The sequence below is a fragment of the Citrus clementina genome, unplaced genomic scaffold (assembly GCF_000493195.1).
Source record: "Citrus clementina cultivar Clemenules unplaced genomic scaffold, Citrus_clementina_v1.0 scaffold_8, whole genome shotgun sequence".
Taxonomy (NCBI): Eukaryota; Viridiplantae; Streptophyta; class Magnoliopsida; order Sapindales; family Rutaceae; genus Citrus; species Citrus x clementina.
Genome location: NW_006262022.1, coordinates 15,835,172 through 15,854,572, shown reverse-complemented (window position 1 = coordinate 15,854,572; position 19,401 = coordinate 15,835,172). Strand labels below are relative to the sequence as shown.

At 36.3% G+C, this 19,401-nt stretch overlaps 1 pseudogene; it reads left to right on the top strand.

Annotated features, from left to right (window-relative positions):
- Positions 1-18,853, top strand: part of LOC112096403 — a 66,666-nt pseudogene extending 47,813 nt beyond the window's left edge.
- The last annotated feature ends 548 nt before the right edge of the window (positions 18,854-19,401 follow it).

Sequence of the window (19,401 nt, the reverse complement as noted above, 5' to 3'; positions counted from 1 at the left end):
AGACTTTGTTATATCTACTTTCAAGAATGACATGTCAAACCCCAAAATCTCACTGGAAGTAGTGACACTCTCACAAATAAATTAAACCCACTAAAAATAGTCACTCCAATGAATGGTAATTGAGAGAGAAAATAATAAAGAAGTGATATCACATGCTCTCACCAAGATGAAATAAATATGCCCTCAGCTTAGAAATAATACGATCTCAAGTCAAACAAAAATGCTAGTCAACCCACTTTATTTATCTTTTTTTTTTATTATGCATCACTACATCTTTTTAGCCCATATAACTAGCTTCTACTTCAAACTATAGTTCCCTAAAATCAAGAAGGACTTTTATTAGGACGTAACGTAGGCTGGGACATGGCTAACAAAGAAGGGAAATAAGGAAAACAAAGTGTATGTTTGAGAAAAATACAGAGAATTTTTTTTTTTGGAAATTGCAAGGTGGATTTCACCTATTATTTTTATTTTTATTCTTTTGAAACAACAACTTTTGTTTTTTTTTTTTGGCATAACTTCACTGAACAAAATAATTATTTACATTTTTCTCAAACATAAATAAGTGATGGAACTTATAAGACATCGGGTAATACTCCAAATCAGAGTGGGTGAAGATGATAAGTTGACAAAGAAAGGTTTTTTTTTTTTTTAAAGGCTCAAAAGGGTTAACTATGGATATTTAATAAAAGGGATGGTTAGAAAGGCTCAAACGGATCAAAGATGGCCTTTCCATCGTCTGTTAGGGCTCTAAATAATCATCCATATTTACTAGTTAGATGGGCCTCCCAATGTAACAACACACATTTTTTTCTTTTTTTTATTTTACAATTTCTTTTAAGGGTTAACTCAAAAGCAATTTAGAGATCGTGTGTAAAATAATAAACTGCTAAGCTGTATAAAGAGTGGGCAAAAGGGTTATTCTGCAAGAAAAATAATAGGCTCAAAAACTCACTTGGTACTTATTATGACATGTTCATTCCTTCAAGCAACTCACATTTGTCTCCGACCTCAACATGTAGAATAGCAAACATAACGTAACATCACTTAAGACCAAAGATAATACAAATACTAAAATTTGAAATTAATCATGTCATCCAATGTTAAAACAAATCACACAATTTTTTTTTTTTTCAAACAACATTCTACCCCCAACCTATTCTAAGCATGAAAGGAAAATATGCATGCAGAAATGTGAAAATGGATGCATAAAAACTAATTAAGAAAGTTACACGTAAAATGATAGAAAATAAAAATGATTTTTTTTTAAAAGAAGATGCGTTTCTAGAGCAACTACACTCCATATTCAGCTATCTTTGACTCAAAAGTTAGAAAATGTATATTTATAGAGGAGAAATTAAAAAGAAGAAGAAAAATGAACATCAAAACTTAATAAAGAAAAAGATTTTTTTTAAAATTTTTTAATTAATTTTTTTTTATTTTTTTTAAACGATGAAGATGCGTTTCTAGAGTCACTACCCTCCATATTCAGCCATCTTCAATACAAAAAGTTAGCAACAGTTAGTTTCTATAACAAAAAATTAGTAAAAACTTAACTAAAATTCCACAATTGTCGACTATTCCCTCTCCCCAATCAGAACGAAACATTGTCCTCAATGTTTGAAAGGAAAGAAATAGAGTTTAGAAGACATCACCTGGGTGGTGCAACACAAAAAAAAAAATATTTACAAGCGGAGAGTTAAATCTAATTTGTACTTCTTACTGCGGCTACTGTTACCATCATTATTTGGGCGCTCCAACACAAAGGTCCAGGGGTCTGGCTCCGGTTTATAAGCTTGTAACAGATCAAGTAGCTCATTAGCAGTGTGAGGACAAATAAAAAGTTTTTTCACATTAGAAGGAATGAAATAGTTTTTTATTGCATGGTTAAGAAATGCGATAAAGCCATTATAAAAGTTACTGACATTTAACAAACCGATGGATTTTTGGTGGATGTGCAGATGGGCCCAAGATGGCAGTGTGATAAGTGCCTCTAGTGTTGCAAGATCTCCTGGAAGGAAAATAAAAGCATCAGCATGATTAAGCATTTTAGTTATTCTTTCTTGCATACCTGAGACGACTAACTCATCTCCAGTTGATGAGTCAGACGAACTACCCAATGGTTTTAGGACTCTTGGGATGATGCCTAACACTTGACTTCCTCTAATAAAAGCTGCTTCTGAGACCATTTTTGATAACCCTCGGTTACCTCCTCCATACACCAAATGTAATTTTCTTGCTGCTATGCTTCGACCAAGATCGATGGCTGCCTCAACGAACTCTTTATGTTTGCCATAGGTAAATTCAGAAAGCACACAAATGTTCTTGAATTGTCTATTTGGAGTAGCTGCCATTTTGATACTTCTCAAAAAATAATTTGTGAGTGCTTGACAAAAAAAATCACATTTAAGAGTCTTGGTGACAGTGGGTCACAGTTGTATATGAGGTAACATGTCAGTGTCAAATAACGCGTAAAGCACGTGGATCGCGAGTCAAAAAGGAAACAGTAAAAAGGAAATAGCAAACAGTAATAAAATTATTAAAGACAATAATGCACACAATAAAACAATAGTGTAATAAAATAACAGTAAAGTGAAAGGATATTTACAGGTAGTTGCGACTGTGGCTCACATCTTCCTCTGGTTTTACGTCCAGAAACGGCTTGAACGCCCTCTATGGGTCGAGGATAGGCTTCCCATCCAGTTTTCTTATAAACTGGCAAACAAGGTCGTTTATAGTCAGATTCCCGAGACTATATCGTGCATGCTCTTTCTGAAATAATGGCCATAACTGGAGAATTGCTCCTTGCACATATCCATTGGGATGCGTTTCAAGAGACAAAAGGATATCATCCAATGACTCCTTATTCAAGCCATCCCTAATGAATTGAATCTTATCTTTCCTGTTATCAGACACCATTCCTAAAGAACATGGGTTTTTATTGCAACTCATTCTGGCACACTTATGACAAGCAACCGAAATTCTTCGAGCTCTTCATTTTCTTGCATAATTTCCTTTACCACAACCAGTCATGTATGCAATAAATTTTGAAGGTAACTCACCTGCCGATCGTACTTTCGCCTCAATTAACCAACGAATATCAGCAGGTATGTTATTCCTCATGAGGAATCGCATGCGTTCGGACCGAGCTTTATAGATCTTAAGGAGGGCATTCTGAGGAAGTGAAGGGAATCGCTTGTGAAGCTTCACTAGAATCTCGTTTCTATCCATACTTTCGCCTCAGAATATCAGTTATTATGGGAAACTGAAGTAACCGACTTGATTGTCACGGAGTACCGTTATCCGTCACTTCACCGGGGTAACAAACTAAAGCACACAAACAGAAAAACAAATTAAAACACACAAAGAAAATTAAAATCGTCCTCTTATTGAATTCACCTCAAGCTCCAACTGGATGTCGTAAACACTTCTCTCAATATCTCTGAGTTGGCTTTCTAGACCCTCAACATAGGATACTAACTCTGGTGGTTGTAGAGCCCAAATGCGATGTGTTTTACAAAATTGAATCTGCCTTTTGAGATGAGTTTTGACACGTTGAAGTGGTTTAAGAATGTTCAGGAGGAACGGTCTAAGCAAGGTACTCATAATTTAAAAATGATAAGAGAAAACTTAATAGTTAAACAAACACACTTATGCAAAAATAATTTCAATTAGCAAAAGAATAATATAAAGAAAGAAAGAAAGAAAAAATCAAATCACCGAAAAGAAAAAAAATCAATTCAAATTTGGTGGGTAATTCAAATTTATTTCGATGTCTTCTCCATGTGGTTGGTATTCTAGATATGGCTTTAATCTTTGACCATTAACTTTAAACGTGACACCGTTCTTTAGGTCCTTAATTTCAATTGCCCTATGTGGAAAAACAGTATGAACAATAAATGGGCCAGACTAACGAGAGCGTAACTTACCTGGGAATAGGTGCAAGCGAGAATTAAATAAAAGTACTTTCTGACCTAGAGTGCACGATTTTCTCATAATTTGCTTATCATGGAAGACTTTCATTCGTTGCTTGTAAATCTTGGCATTTTCGTATGTATCATTGCGAATTTCTTCAAGTTCTGCTAGTTGTAATCTTCTTTCTGAGCTGGCTTGCTGCATGTCAAAGTTGAATTTCTTGATGGCCCAATACGCACGATGCTCGAGTTCCACAGGTAGGTGGCAAGCTTTTCCATACACTAGCCTGTAGGGTGACATCCCAATCGGGGTCTTGAAAGCCGTTCTGTATGCCCATAATGCATCATCAAGTCTTAATGACCAATCTTTCCTGTCTGGCCTCACCGTTTTTTCTAATATGTGCTTTATTTCTCGATTGGATATCTCAACTTGGCCACTGGTTTGCAGATGATATGGAGTCGCGACTTTGTGTGTGATTGAATACTTTGTCAAAAGAGCTTTGAATGCTTTTTACAAAAGTGGGCACCACCATCACTGATTATTGCTCGAGGGAATCCAAAGCGTGAAACAATGTTGCTTTTCAAAAATCCTATCACCACCTTGTGATCATTGGTTCTACATGGAATTGCTTCTACCCATTTCGATACATAGTCAACAGCAACCAATATGTATTGATGGCCAAAAGAAGGGGGAAAGGGTCCCATGAAGTCAATACCCCATACATAAAAAATCTCAACCACTATAATTAGATTTAGTGGCATCATGTTCCTTCGTGTACTGCTCCCCATTCGTTGACACCTGTCACATGAAGAACAAAATGTGTAAGCATCTCAAAATATAGTTGGCCAATAAAAACCACATTGTAAAACTTTAGTTCCTGTTTTCTTAGCACTGAAATGGCCTCCACAAGCTTGTTCATGGCAGAATGAAAGAATATTCTGAATTTCATTTTCTGGGACACATCGTCTAACAATTTGATCAGCACAATACTTGAACAAATACGGGTCATCCCAAAAGAAATTCTTTATCTCTGCAAAGAATTTAGCCTTGTCTTGCTTGGTCTAATGCTCTAGAAGTTGACCTGTAACAAGATAATTAACTATATCAGCATACCATGGTAATACTTCCACACTCATTAATTGTTCACCTGGAAATGACTCATTCAATATTAATGGCTCTGTAATTGTGTCAAAATGGAGACGAGAGAGGTGGTCCGCCACAACATTTTCTGTCTCTTTCTTATCCTTGAATTCCAAGTCAAATTCCTGCAAAAGTAACACCCAACGAATTAGTCTAGCTTTTGCATCTTTCTTTTTGAGAAGATATTTAAGAGCAGCATGATCTGTGAACACGATTATTTTACAACCAATGAGATAAGATCGAAATTTCTCTAATGCAAACACTACTGCTAGCATTTCTTTTTCAGTAGTTGAATAGTTCAACTGTGCATCATTCAATGTCATACTAGCATAGTAAATAACGTGGGGAATTCAATCAACTCTTTGTCCTAATACTGCTCCTACTGTATAATCAGATGCATCACACATGAGCTCAAATGGTAAGCTCCAATTTGGGGCCTGAATGATGGGTGATGATGTCAATAATTGCTTTAGTTTTTCAAACGCCATAAGATATGAATCAGTAAAGATAAAAGGTACATCCTTAGCAAGTAGATTGCATAAGGGTCTAGAAACTTTGCTAAAATCTTTAATGAAACGTCTATAGAAACCAGCATGCCCAAGGAAAGATCTTGCTTCTCTGACTGTTTTAGGTGGAGGAAGATTAGAAATGAGATCCACCTTGGCTTTGTGAACCTCAATACCTTTGCTCGAAATGATGTGACCGAGAACAATACCTTGTTTTACCATAAAATGGCATTTCTCCCAATTTAAGACCAAGTTCTTCTCGATACATCTCTGCAGAACTAGTGTTAAATAATGTAAACATTGATCAAATGAATCACCAAAGACAGAAAAGTCATCTATAAAGACTTCAAGGAATCGTTCAACCATATCAGAAAAAATGCTCAACATGCATCGTTGAAATGTAGCAGGTGCATTACATAATCCAAATGGCATTCTCCTATATGCAAATGTGCCAAAAGGGCAAGTGAAAGTAGTTTTCTCCTGATCTTTTGGTGCTATGAGAATCTGATTATATCCTGAGTAGCCATCTAGAAAGCAATAAAATTCATGGCCTGCTAATCTATCAAGCATTTGATCAATAAATGGTAAAGGAAAATGATATTTACGTGTGACAGAATTCAACTTTCTATAATCAATGCATACACGCCATCCTGTAGTTACTCTAGTGGGTATCAATTCATTATCAGCATTCGTAACTATTGTGACTCCTGACTTTTTGGGGACAACTTGCACAGGAATGACCCATGAACTATCAGAAATTAGGTAAATGATACATGCATCTAATAGCTTAAGGACTTTAGTTCTAACAACTTATTTCATGTTAGGATTTAACCGACGTTGCATCTCCCTAGTAGTTTTAGCATTTTCATCAAGGTGAATGTAATGCATGCAGTCTACTGGGTTTATACCTTTAATGTCTGCTATGGTCCATACTAATGCTCCTTTGTGCTCTTTTAAAATATCCACAACTTACCTTTTTGTTCGTCATTTAGGGATGATGAGATGATTACCGGCAGAGTACTTTCTTCTCCCAAAAATGCATTTTCCAGAGTGTTGGGTAATGGTTTGAGCTCGAGTTTCGGTCGTGATTCTGATGATGGGATGAGTCTCTTCTCTGATGGTGCTAGTTGTTCAACTCTTGACTTCAATTTATTAGTGTCCATGGATGATGCTGAGTCAAGTAGGGCATTGACCTCATCGACCGATCTGTCAATATCAAAATCAAAACCAAAGTGAGTTAAACATGTTTGTAAAGGATCATCACTAAGGTTTGAAAAAAAAGTGTTATCAACTATTGTTTCAATTAAATCCACATCAACAATTCCATCATCTGCATTGTGAGGTTGTTTGGCAATATTGAAGATGTTCAGCTCCATAGTCATGTTGCCGAAGGACAACTGCATATTTCCAGTCCTGCATTTAATGTGAGCATTTGCAGTTGCCAAGAAAGGTCGGCCTAGAATAATGGGGATGTGCTTCCTTGAATCCTGTATTGGTTGAGTGTCAATTACAATGAAATCAACAGGAAAATAAAACTTGTCTACCTGGATAAGCACGTCCTCCACAATACCACGAGGTATTTTCGTGGACCGATCTGTAAGCTGTAACACCACTGGAGTTGGGTGTAATTCTCTCATTCCAAGTTTCACGAATACTGAATAAGGCAACAGATTTACACTAGCTACTTAATCCAACAAAGCATTCTCAATTGTGTGGTTCCCTATACTACATGAGATAGTGGGGGAGCCTGGGTCTTTGCATTTTAAAGGAATTTTATGTTGGAGTATAGAACTAACGTTTTCTGTTAAAACTGCCTTCTTTTGAACATGCATATTTCTCTTTTTAGTACAAAGGTCTTTAAGAAACTTGGCATAAGATGGAACTTGTTTAATAGCATCAAGCAAAGGGATGTTAACACTTACCTGTTTGAAGATTTCGAGAATCTCACCTGTGGATTTTCCCTTTTTTCCTTTAGCTAACCTCTGAGGAAATGGAGCTTTGGGAATATATTCTCGTGGGTTGGTTTCTTCTTTCTCCTCCGGTGATGAGTCCTCAACACTCACAGGTACAATTTGATTTTCTTTTGTCACCGGCATCTCCACTTTGTTGTCGACTTCTTTTCCTTTTCACAAGGTCATAACTGCTTTGACTTCTCCATGTTGCTGTGGTGAACTGGTACTTGCTTCATGCACTCCTTTAGGATTAGGCACTGGTTGACTTGGAAATTTACCTTTGTCAACAGTCATTGCCAAGGTCTGAACTGAAGAAGCAAGTTGTCCCACCATCTTTTCGAGGCTTGAAACTGATTGGGCTTGTGAATTGAAGCCTGCTCCCAACTCATTTCGTAGTCCATCAATGGTGTGGTTTTGTTGCTCAATTGTGGAGTGAGTAACATTCTTGAAATTCTGGAATGCATCCTCCCATGGTCTGGGTTGAGAGAAGTTTTGGTTCTGATTGTATGGTCTAAATGGTGGCTGAGAGGCTTGAGGATTTTGTGGAATTTGTTGCATTGGTGGAGCTGGAGCTGCTGGTCCATTCTGTTGGAATCCTTGAGACCATGAAAAATTGGGGTGGTCTCTCCATCCAGGGTTATATGTGTTGGGGTATGGGCTATAATTCGATGGTTTTCTCTTTACACCTATGGCATTGGCTTGATCGGAGTATGAGTCATGGTCATGTGGTTCTGTTGATTTAGCAGTCGATAACGATGCTATTTGTCGAGCAAGACCTTCAACCATCTCCTTGACTTCTTTGATTCCCGAAGTTGACTCGCCAATGTGAACCTCATTCACTCCTTTAATTCTTTTAGTATTCCTGAGTGATCGACTCCATTATTGGGAATTATCCGCTTGTCGCTGGAAGAATTCCTAAATTTCTGATGCACTTTTTGACATTAGCTCTCCTCCACTTGTTGCCATTAGCCATTCTTGCACATTTGGCAATAATCCCTCCAAAAAGTATTGGCATTAGTGCCATTTCTCGTACCCATGATGTGGACACTTCAAGAGTAGCCCATTGAATCGCTCCCATATTTCAAAAAACTGCTCGTCCTCTCTTTGGGTAAGCTCTGAGATTTCCCTGCGAATAACGTTGGTTTTATGCACTGGGAAATATTTATTCAAAAATTTAGTTACCATTTGTTCCCATGATGAAATGCTATTAGCAAGTAAAGTATTTAACCATGAACGAGCTCTATCCTTTAAAGAAAATGGGAATAATCTGAGTTTAATATCATCGTCTGAAAAATTTTCATATTTAAAAGTTTGACAAATTGCATAAAAATCATTCAGATGATTATATGGGTCCTCATTTTCTAGGCCATAAAATGTTGGGAGACAATTTAGCACACTGGGTTGTAATTCAAAACTCCTAGTAGCTAAATTTGGGTATCTTATGCATGATGTGCTCAAATTAGCTAAGGGACTAAAATAGTCCTTAAATGGCCTCTCCTGTGGTGCTTGTAAATCCATTTTATTTTTAACGTTCTTGTGCGTGTGAAGTGTTTTTTCTAGTTCAAGGTCTATAGGTTCAAGATTAGGTAATAATGACCTACGACCATGCATGCAAAACAAATAAAAAAAAATAAAGATGGGAACAAAACAAATAAAAATAAAGAAGCGGGAGAAATTATGATACTAACCTTATTGCGCTATTACAACCTTTTTATAAAAATACACAAAAACAAATACGTGAAATTAACTAAAAATTAAATTAAAACTTAATAAAGAAAATTAAATTAAGATAAACAAAAATTACAAAGAAAAATAACTTAAAAATTAAATTGCATAATTGTAAAGAATAGAGAAAGAAAAGAAATACTAACCTCTAAATGCAGATTCACTTTTTTTTTTCTTTTTCTTTTTTTTTTAAAAAATACAAGACAACAATTTAAAAGAAATTATTCACACAAATTAATTCTATGAATTAAAATTACTTACCTCCCCGGCAACGGCGCCAAAAACTTGTTGTGTAAATTTTAATGTACTCGCAAGCGCACGAATCTATTGTAGTATAGATCAATGGTAACGAGTGTCGATCCCACGAGGAGGTGGATTTTAATTATATGTAGAATTAATTTTGTAAATGGGTGGTTGAAATTGCGGTGGAAGTGATTTAAATTATCCTAAAATTGGAATTGAGATGGCGATAATAAATTCTAAAATTGGAATTGCAATGGCGAGAATAAATTGAAGCGAAATCTATTGAAATGACGTACTTGGGTATTTGGATCCGTATCAACATGCATCATGGGCTAAATAATCCGTATTAATGCCAATTAAATCATGAGGGGGGAATCCACACCTCATGAACCACGCTCTAATCAATATGGTGCTAAGGGCTTATCGTGCCAAATAATAATAACCTTGTACTCGAGGGCCGGTGAAACCAAGGCGGTACTAGACAAGAATATTATTATTTATCGACGAGAAGTAAAAACATCCACAAAAACGAGAGGGGAAGAGAAAATAAATTTATCAAATTAAGCCCATGACACATGTTGAGACTTCACCTTCAACCCAAGCTTGAAAGAAAATTAGCCACTCATAATTGAACTAGGGGCAAAATGGAAATTTATTAAAATAAGTAGAAAATACAAGATGGAGAAGGAATTACAGAAAATGGATCCCAAAAATGGATTCAGAGATATCAAATTAGGGGGGAGAGACCTCCTTTTTATAGATACATGGAGTAAATCATGGCCATCGGATTAAAAACAGTTTGGACGCTCAGGATTGCGCCACGTCATCAGTCAGCAGTACGCGGTTTGACCACGCGGATGAACAGTATCACGGTTTGACCCGGATGAATAGTAACACGGTTTGACCCGGATGAACAATAACGCAGTTTGGTTGAAAATAATCCTGTGTGATGCATGTACCGTACGCGAGATTTTTCGTCCACTGATATGCTGCCACATCACCATCAACAGTACATAAGAATTTTAGCCCAACAGGATCGTGACACCTCATTAGTTAATGCCACATCATCGGTCAATGCCACGTCATCATCCGTCTATGTGAACAGTGTCGTGAACAGTAACGTATACAGTACCGTACACGTGAATAGTAACGTACATGTGAACAATGCTATTTTTCCTTTTATGCTCCTCCTAAGGTTTTTGACCGTCATGAGTTCAAAAGTGATGTCTGTTTTGCCATCTGATCTCTCGTTTATTATGAAATGACTATGATGCCCCTAAAATACATAAAATACTTAATTAAAATAAAACAAACGGAATTAAATCAAAAGAAGGTTAAATTCATAAAAGTAAAGGTGTTAGTAAGACTTGAAATGTAAAATGACGGTTTTCTCCTTTATAAATATGCATTTTCTAACACTGAACAGTTAGCCCAAAATCTTGAAGTGAACAATGGATCTCTATCAGACACTATTGACACTGGAACTCCATGAAGCCTCACTATCTCCTTAATGAACAACTTAGCTAGTTGCCCTACATTGTCTGTACTCTTCCTTGCCAAGAAATGAGCTGATTTCGTCAATCGATCAACAATTACCCAAATGCAATCACATCCCCTCCTAGAACGAGGTAATCCAGAAACGAAATCCATTGTTATGTGTTCCCATTTCCACTGAGGAATATGAAGCGTTTGTAAAGTTCCTGCTGGTCTTTGATGTTCAATCTTTACTTGTTGGCAGACTAAACACCGAGACACAAAAGCAGCAATATCTCTCTTCATATTCCTCCACCAAAAACTTTGCTTTAGATCACGATACATCTTAGTACTACCAGGATGCATACTGTAAGATGATTCATGCGCTTCTCTTAAGATCTCTGCCTTCAACTCTTCCTCTGCTGGCACGCATAGTCTTTGCCCCAACCATAATGCATCTCCATTATCAAGTCTAAATCTGGGCTTATGTCCTTTGCTCACATCTTCATGGATTTTATTGAGTTCTATGTCGTTCTTTTGAGCTACCTTAACTTTATCAATTAAAGTGGGTTGGACTATTAAATGTGCTAACACGTCTGCTTGCCCATGAGTAACTACCTCAATCCCACATCTCCTCAAGTCCTTTACCAAAGGTGATTACATGGTGATAAGATGAGCCATGCAACCAGATGATTTCCTACTCAAGGCATCTGCTACCACGTTTGCCTTACCTGGACGGTAATTAATAGAACAATCAAAATCCTTTACCAACTTCAACCATCTTCTCTGCCTCAAATTCAATTCCTTTTGAGTAAACAAGTACTTCAAACTCTTATGATCGGTGAAGATCTCACAAGTCTCCTCATACAAATAGTGTCTCCAGATTTTTAGAGCAAACACTATAGCAGCCAATTCCAAATCGTGAGTTGGATAGTTTTGTTCATGATTCTTTAGCTGCCTAGAAGCATATGCTATAACCTTACCATGTTGCATTAAAACGCAACCCAAACCTTTTCTAGAAGCATTACTGTAAATTATAAAACCTCTACCTTCAGAAGGAAGAGTTGAAATGGGAGCAGTCACCAAATGACTCTTAAGCTCTTGGAAGCTCTTTTTACATGCCTCATCCCAATTGAACTTCACATTCTTCTTAGTCAAATTAGTCAATGGTGCTGCTATGCTAGAAAATCCTTTGACAAAGCACCTATAATAACCTGCCAATCCTAAGAAACTCCTTACTTCAGTCACACTAGAAGGCCTTTCCCAATTCACAATTACCTCCTCTTTGGCTGGATCTGCTGAAATACCATCCTTCGTCACTATATGTCCCAAAAACATCACACGATCAAGCCAAAACTCACATTTCTTAAATTTTCCATACAACTTCTTCTCCCGCAATGTTTCTAATACAACCCTCAGGTGCGTCTCATGCTCCTCCTTATTCTTAGAGTAAATCAATATGTCATCAATAAAGACGATGACAAACTGGTCAAGATAAGGTTGGAAGATCCTATTCATCAAATCCATGAACGCTGCAGGAGCATTAGTTATTCCAAAAGGCATAACTAACTAAGAACTCATAGTGTCCATAACGAGTTCGAAAAGCTGTCTTCGATACATCCTCACTTCTTATTTTCAATTGATGGTAGCCAGATCTAAATCAATTTTAGAGAATACCGCTGCACCTCATAATTGATCAAAGAGGTCATCAATTCGAGGAAGAGGGTATTTATTCTTGACAGTAACCATATTTAACTGCCGGTAATCAATACACAACCTCATTGAACCATCTTTCTTCTTTACGAACAAAATGAGAGCACCCCAAGGCGACACACTAGGACGGATGAAACCCTTATCTAGCAACTCTTGTAGCTGGACCTTTAGTTCTTTTAACTCAATGGGTGCCATCCGATATGGCGCCCTGGATGTAGGTGTAATACCGGGGACTAATTCTATAGTAAACTCAACCTCTTGATCTGGGGGTAGTCCAGGAAGATCTTCAGGAAATACATCAATAAACTCCCTTACAATAGGTATGTCTTCAAGGCACGCCCCATCGGGATGATCAGCAACTATATACGCTAAAAATCCTTCACACCTCTTCTTTAGCATTTTCATTGCCTTAACCATAGAAATCAAAGCTTTATGACTCTTATGATTCCCTTGAAAATGAAATTCTTCCTCGCCAGGTAGGCGAAAAATAATTTCCTTAGCAAAACAAGCTCCAGTTTTCCAATGGCATTCACCAGGGTGCCTCCTTTCACAATGTCAACAAATGGGTAGTTCTCCGAGCAGTGTCATCAGGAACACCCTTGTTATCCCAATTGTTACCTCCACCATTATACTTCTGGGAGTGAGGGCCCTGCCTATAAGAACTTCCATTTTGCGGTCCACCTTGTCGATTCTTCTTATTTCTCTGATCTCTTGTAACTTGAGCTTCAAGAACATCCTTCTCCGCAAGAATTGCTCGATCCACCAAATCGGCATAATTGTTAATCTTAAGGATGGTCAATCGCCCTTTAATGTTAAAACGTAACCCTTCCAGGAACTTTCTACACTTACTACCCTCATTAGCAACCAAGGTAGGAGCAAAACGAGAGAGTGCAGTAAATTGTTCCTCATACTCCACAACAGACTTTGTTCCTTGAGTCAACCTTAGGAAATCAGCCTCCATCTGATGTTGAACTCGTTTAGGAAAATACTTTTCATGAAAAGCCTCCAGAAATAACTCCCAAGTAATGGGTGCATCTTGCAAGCCAGCCCTTAAAAGACGAGATTTGGCATCCCACCAGTGGTCTGCCTCACCCTGAAGGACAAATAAGGCTAATATTACCCTTTGATCATCATTACAACCCATAGCCACAAATATCTTCTCCATCTGTTTTAGCCATGCCTCTGCAACCATGGGATCAGCAGTCCCCTGAAAGGTAAGTGGTCCCAATTTCTTAAATCGTTCTAAGTTCACCATAGCCCCATGATCTCTTGCGCCACCTTGCCTTTCAACTGGCACATTCTCTTGTGCCCCAACTCTGCCTCTAGCCATATCTTGAATTAACTTACTTTGTTGTTCCATCAATCTAAGCATTGCGCGCATAATAGGATTTCCTTCGTTAGCCATCTCGTGCAAGGTTGGGTCAGCGTCGTCAGCGATACCTAAAACATCTCTCGAGCTAGAGGCATGCCTAGCACCTCCCCTACGTGACATCTTTTGACTATAACATGGAGAATAAATAAATAAATAAAAGGGTAAATAATTCATAGCTAAAGGTCGTGCAAGCGCGCAGAGTACTGAATAAGTAGTATAACTAAGAAAATTTGTTATTGTAAACAAGAGCAAAAAGTAGTATAACTAAGATCTTTGACAAGAACTCCTCCTAAGATAAATTGTTCGATCCTGTCAATTTCTGTCCATCTCTTATTCTTAACACTTTTCATACCCATATTGTCCTTCTTCATGTCTACAAAACAAATGTAATCGATTTTATTAGACAATCTAATGAAATTGTAAAAGAAAGTCTACAGAATCCCAACCTAGTTGCTCTGATACCATAATTGTAACACCCTAAATCTAACACATGCGGAGCACGTGAAGAAAGAGGTTACTCACAAATCATAATCTTTATTCATAAGTTTCAAACTGAAATACCTCCAATTCTTATTCAAATAAATCCACAAATTCAAAACGTCTAATACTAAATAATCTCTCCCGAGGACATAAAAATAATAACAAAAGTCTCAAACTCCAAATTACATGTTCATAATAGAAATAACTAAATAGAAACACGAGTTTATTCCTCCTCTTATTCGAATAGCAACGGAAACAGAAAATTACTAACTCCAAAGCTAAGCGCCCCTCTCAAAGAAACTTAATCTACAAAAAGTAATGATGAGGGGTGAGCCGTCAATTCGGTAAGTAAAGCCATTTCTAACATACTAGGCCTATCGATACAAAAAAAATATTGCAAGCCTTCTTTTGTTAAAACATATATCATAATCCATAAATTTCATAAAACGATATATCACGATAACATAACATAAATTCTTAATAATTCAGAATATTCAAAAGCATATTTACTTACGAAGCAAATCATATAATACGTATACATAAAATAAAAGGTTAGCTCTTGTCACATAGTGTCACCTATAGTCCCGGTGACCCGGCCAGAAACAGAATCAGAATATCGTGTGCACACTCAAACAGAAACCCAGTACTGGTCCAGACAGATATATCGTATATTACGATCAGAAATCAGAATCAGAATCAGAATAACTATGGACAATGAGCCAAAACATTAAAAATCTCATACAATCATCAATAATTGAAATCAAACATAGGCACAAAACATTCGTATCAGTTTCATAAAAGTTCATATCAATAATTTAGGCTTGCATAACATTTTAAAGATAACATCATAAAAGGTTGTCATGTCATAAAATCATTTACATATTAAAAAGCATTTATAAAATACTTTGTTAAAAAGAATTTAGGTTTGAAAACATTTACATAAAACTAATTTTGTTATCAAAATCAATTAATCCTTTAAGTAGTATCAAAACATTTATACTTATAATAATAATATCAAAATACTTATACATATCCAGTACATTAGGAATGAAGTTACTTACCTCAAAAAATGAATGAATAAACACACCTCTAAGCTTCTAAGAGCCTCAATCACCTTCAATACCTTAAACAAATACAAGATATGACAATCAATAACTTATTCTAAGAATCTGATTTTCTAATTCATACCCGTACAGGTCTGATTCTCAGAATTTTAACTCTTAATTTAAGACTCAGAATGATATAATATCCTATGAAACTATTCTGGACATCCATGAGTACCCCATGTAAAATTTACAAGAGGATCCGATATCAAAAACATTTTAAAAACTATTTACTTCTCAGCAAATTCGAAACTGTTTTCACATAATCTAAACTAAACAGAACGGTTTCCGTGATTTGTATAAAATAAAATACTAATCAGAAAATTATAAAATTAAAATTGGGAATCCTAGACACATATATTAACATACATATAAACTTTCAGAATTTTCCAAGTTCATTTGGTGGTACAAATAGTGTTGTGAATCTGATGACAATACTGGAATCGCAGTTTTCCAGTGCAGTGGTTTCTATTTCCAAAATACGTTAAAATTGAATGAAATAAAATTTAATCAAGAAGCCCTACATGTCTAGTTTCCAGAAATTAAAATTTTATAAGAAAATTCATTCAGAAAATATAGGTTTAAATTCGAGATACTCATGCTGTCCAGAATTATCCTGTGCTTAATACGTCAAGGATTGATTAACTAAACTCATAATAAATCAAAACCCTAAACAACGCCTAAATACATTCTAAATCTTGCATTATGATCTACAACCATCTAGAATTGTGCCAATATAAGCCCTAGCTAGATAGAGTGATTAGAAATCTGTTGAGAACATGGAGAATAACTTACTTGTCACTTTGATTCTCTCCTAAACAAAGGTTTGAATCCTAAGATTTGGGTAGGAGCGTAAAGAGCAGCAGAGAAGAAGAATAAACGTTGTGAACTTAGGGTTATGGAAGGGGAAAAAGTATGCATTTATAGGGGATCTTAAGAAACCCTATTTAATAAGGACAAATAACCCTTTTCCAAAATTATCTCATAAATAACCTCTTAATAAGGGTTATAGGCCACCCATAATTCTCAATAAAAGCCCAATTTCCATAATTTAATATATATGGGCATTTGTGGCGTTACAGTTCTTGTGTGTTTAGTAAAATTGATCTTAAAAGTGGATATCATCAAATTATGATTAGAGAGGGAGATGAGTGGAAAACTGTCTTTAAAACAAAATATGGTTTATATGAGTGGTTAGTGATGCCATTTGGGTTATCTAATGTACCTAGCACTTTTATGAGGTTAATGAACCATGTTTTGTGTGCTTTTATTGGTACATTCGTAGTTGTTTATTTTTATGATTATTTGATCTATAGCAAAGGCTTAGATGAACACATTGAACATTTGCAAAGTGTATTGATTGTTTTAAGGAAGGAAAAGTTATATGCTAATTTGAAGAAGTGTTCCTTTTGTACAAATCAGATTGTTTTTCTTAGTTACGTTGTAAGTGCTAAAGGAATTGAGGTTGATGAAGAGAAGGTAAAGGCTATTAAAGAGGTAAGAAGTTTTCATGGTTTGGCTAGTTTTTATAGAAGATTTGTGAAAGATTTTAGCACCCTTGCTGCACCATTGACTGAAATTGAGAAGAAACATGTGGGATTTAAGTGGGGTAGTGAACAAGAAAGGGCATTTAATCTAATTAAGGAGAAATTGGTTTCTGCACCATTACTCACTTTATCCGATTTTGCTAAAACTTTTGAAATTGAGTGTGATGCTTCATGTATAGGTATTGGAGCTGTTTTGATGCAAGAAGGGCGTCCAATTGCTTATTTTAGTGAGAAATTGAGTGGAGCAGCCCTAAACTATTCTACATATGACAAGGAGATGTATTCATTGGTGAGAGCATTAGAAACTTGGCAACACTATCTTATACCTAAAGAGTTTGTTATACACACTGATCACGAGTCCTTGAAGCATTTGAAAGGGCAAGGTAAGTTGCATAAGAGACATGCCAAATGGGTTGAATTTATTGAGCCATTTCCCTATGTGATCAAAAACAAACAAGGTAAGGAGAATGTGGTGGCTGATGCATTATCTAGAAGATATGCACTTATCTCTACATTAAATGCAAAGTTGTTAGGATTTGAGTACATTAAAGAATTATATGTTAATGATCCTGATTTTGCTAATGTATTTAATGCTTGTGAGAAAGTTTCATTCGGTAAGTTCTATAGGCATGATGGGTTCTTATTTAGAGAAAATAAATTGTGTGTGCCCAATAGTTCTTTGCGTGAATTGCTTGTGTGTGAAACTCATAGGGGGAGGTTTAATGGGACATTTTGGCATTGCAAAGACTTTAGATATTTTAAAAGAACACTTCTTTTGGCCACATATGAAACGTGATGTTGAAAGAATATGTGAGAAGTATATCACTTGTAAACATGCTAAGTGTAGAGTTTTACCCCATGGATTGTATAACCCTATACCCATACCTAGTGAACCTTGGGTTGATATTTCTATGGACTTTGTTTTGGGTTTACCTAGGTCAAAAAGGGGAAAGGATTCTGTTTTTGTTGTTGTGGATAGGTTTTCAAAGATGGCACATTTCATTCCATGTCACAAAACTGATGATGCAACAAACATAGCTAATTTATTTTTCAAAGAAATAGTCAGATTGCATGGAGTACCAAGGAGCATAGTTTCAGATCGAGATGCTAAGTTCTTGAGACTGATGGACAAACTGAGGTTGTAAATAGAACTCTGTCTACTTTGTTGCGAGCCATTATTCAAAAGAACTTGAAAACTTGGGAAGAATGTTTGCCACATGTTGAATTTGCTTACAATAGAACTGTCCATTCAGCTACTAAATTTTCACCATTTGAGATTGTATATGGTTTTAATCCATCAACTCCTTTGGATTTATTACCTTTACCTATTGATGAGCGTGCTAGTATGGATGGTAAAAAGAAAGCTAAATTTGTCAAGCAATTGCATGAGAGAACGCGACAACACATAGAAAAGAGAACTGAACAATATGCTACTCAAGCCAACAAAGGACGTAAGTAAGTGGTTTTTCAGCCTGGAGATTGGGTGTGGGTGCATATGAGAAAGGAGAGGTTCTCGCACAAAGGCGTTCCAAGTTGCTTCCAAGGGGAGATGGTCCATTTCAAGTGGTTGCACGGATCAATGACAATGCCTACAAATTGGATCTTCCTGGTGGGTATAATGTAAGTGCTACTTTTAATGTTTCTGATCTTTTTCCTTTCGATGTAGGTGAAGATTCGAGGATGAATCCTTTTGAAGAGAGGGGGAATGATGAGAACCATCAAGGGAATACCATTAAAGCTTCAAGTGATCCTTTGCACATTCATGGAGGCCCAATTACAAGAGCTAGACCCAAAAAGATGCAAGTTCCATTAAATGGATTAATTGAGAAAATATGGATTGAAAATGCAATTCAAGATGCAAGACATCATCAATTGGGCTTGGAGAGAAGACAAGGCATTGTAGGCATTATTCAAGCTATTGGGAAGCCAAATACACAATTTGGATCAAATGCAGAAAGGGCAAATTCGGAATAAATCTGGTATTGATTGAGCCAGAATTAATATGCAAGCTATATACCGTTGGAAAGATAATTAAGTTAGCTTTCCAATGCATTTTACCGAGCTGGATTTGGAGTTCTCTAGAAGGAGTTATGATCAATTGATTACAACTTATTTAGGCTTGGGAATTCAAACAACTCCTTTGATTATTCAACTTCATTTATTTGTTTTGTGTCAAGTTTATCAATGTGTTAGGTAAGTCTATCATTAATAATAGTGGGTTGGTGAAGGCTT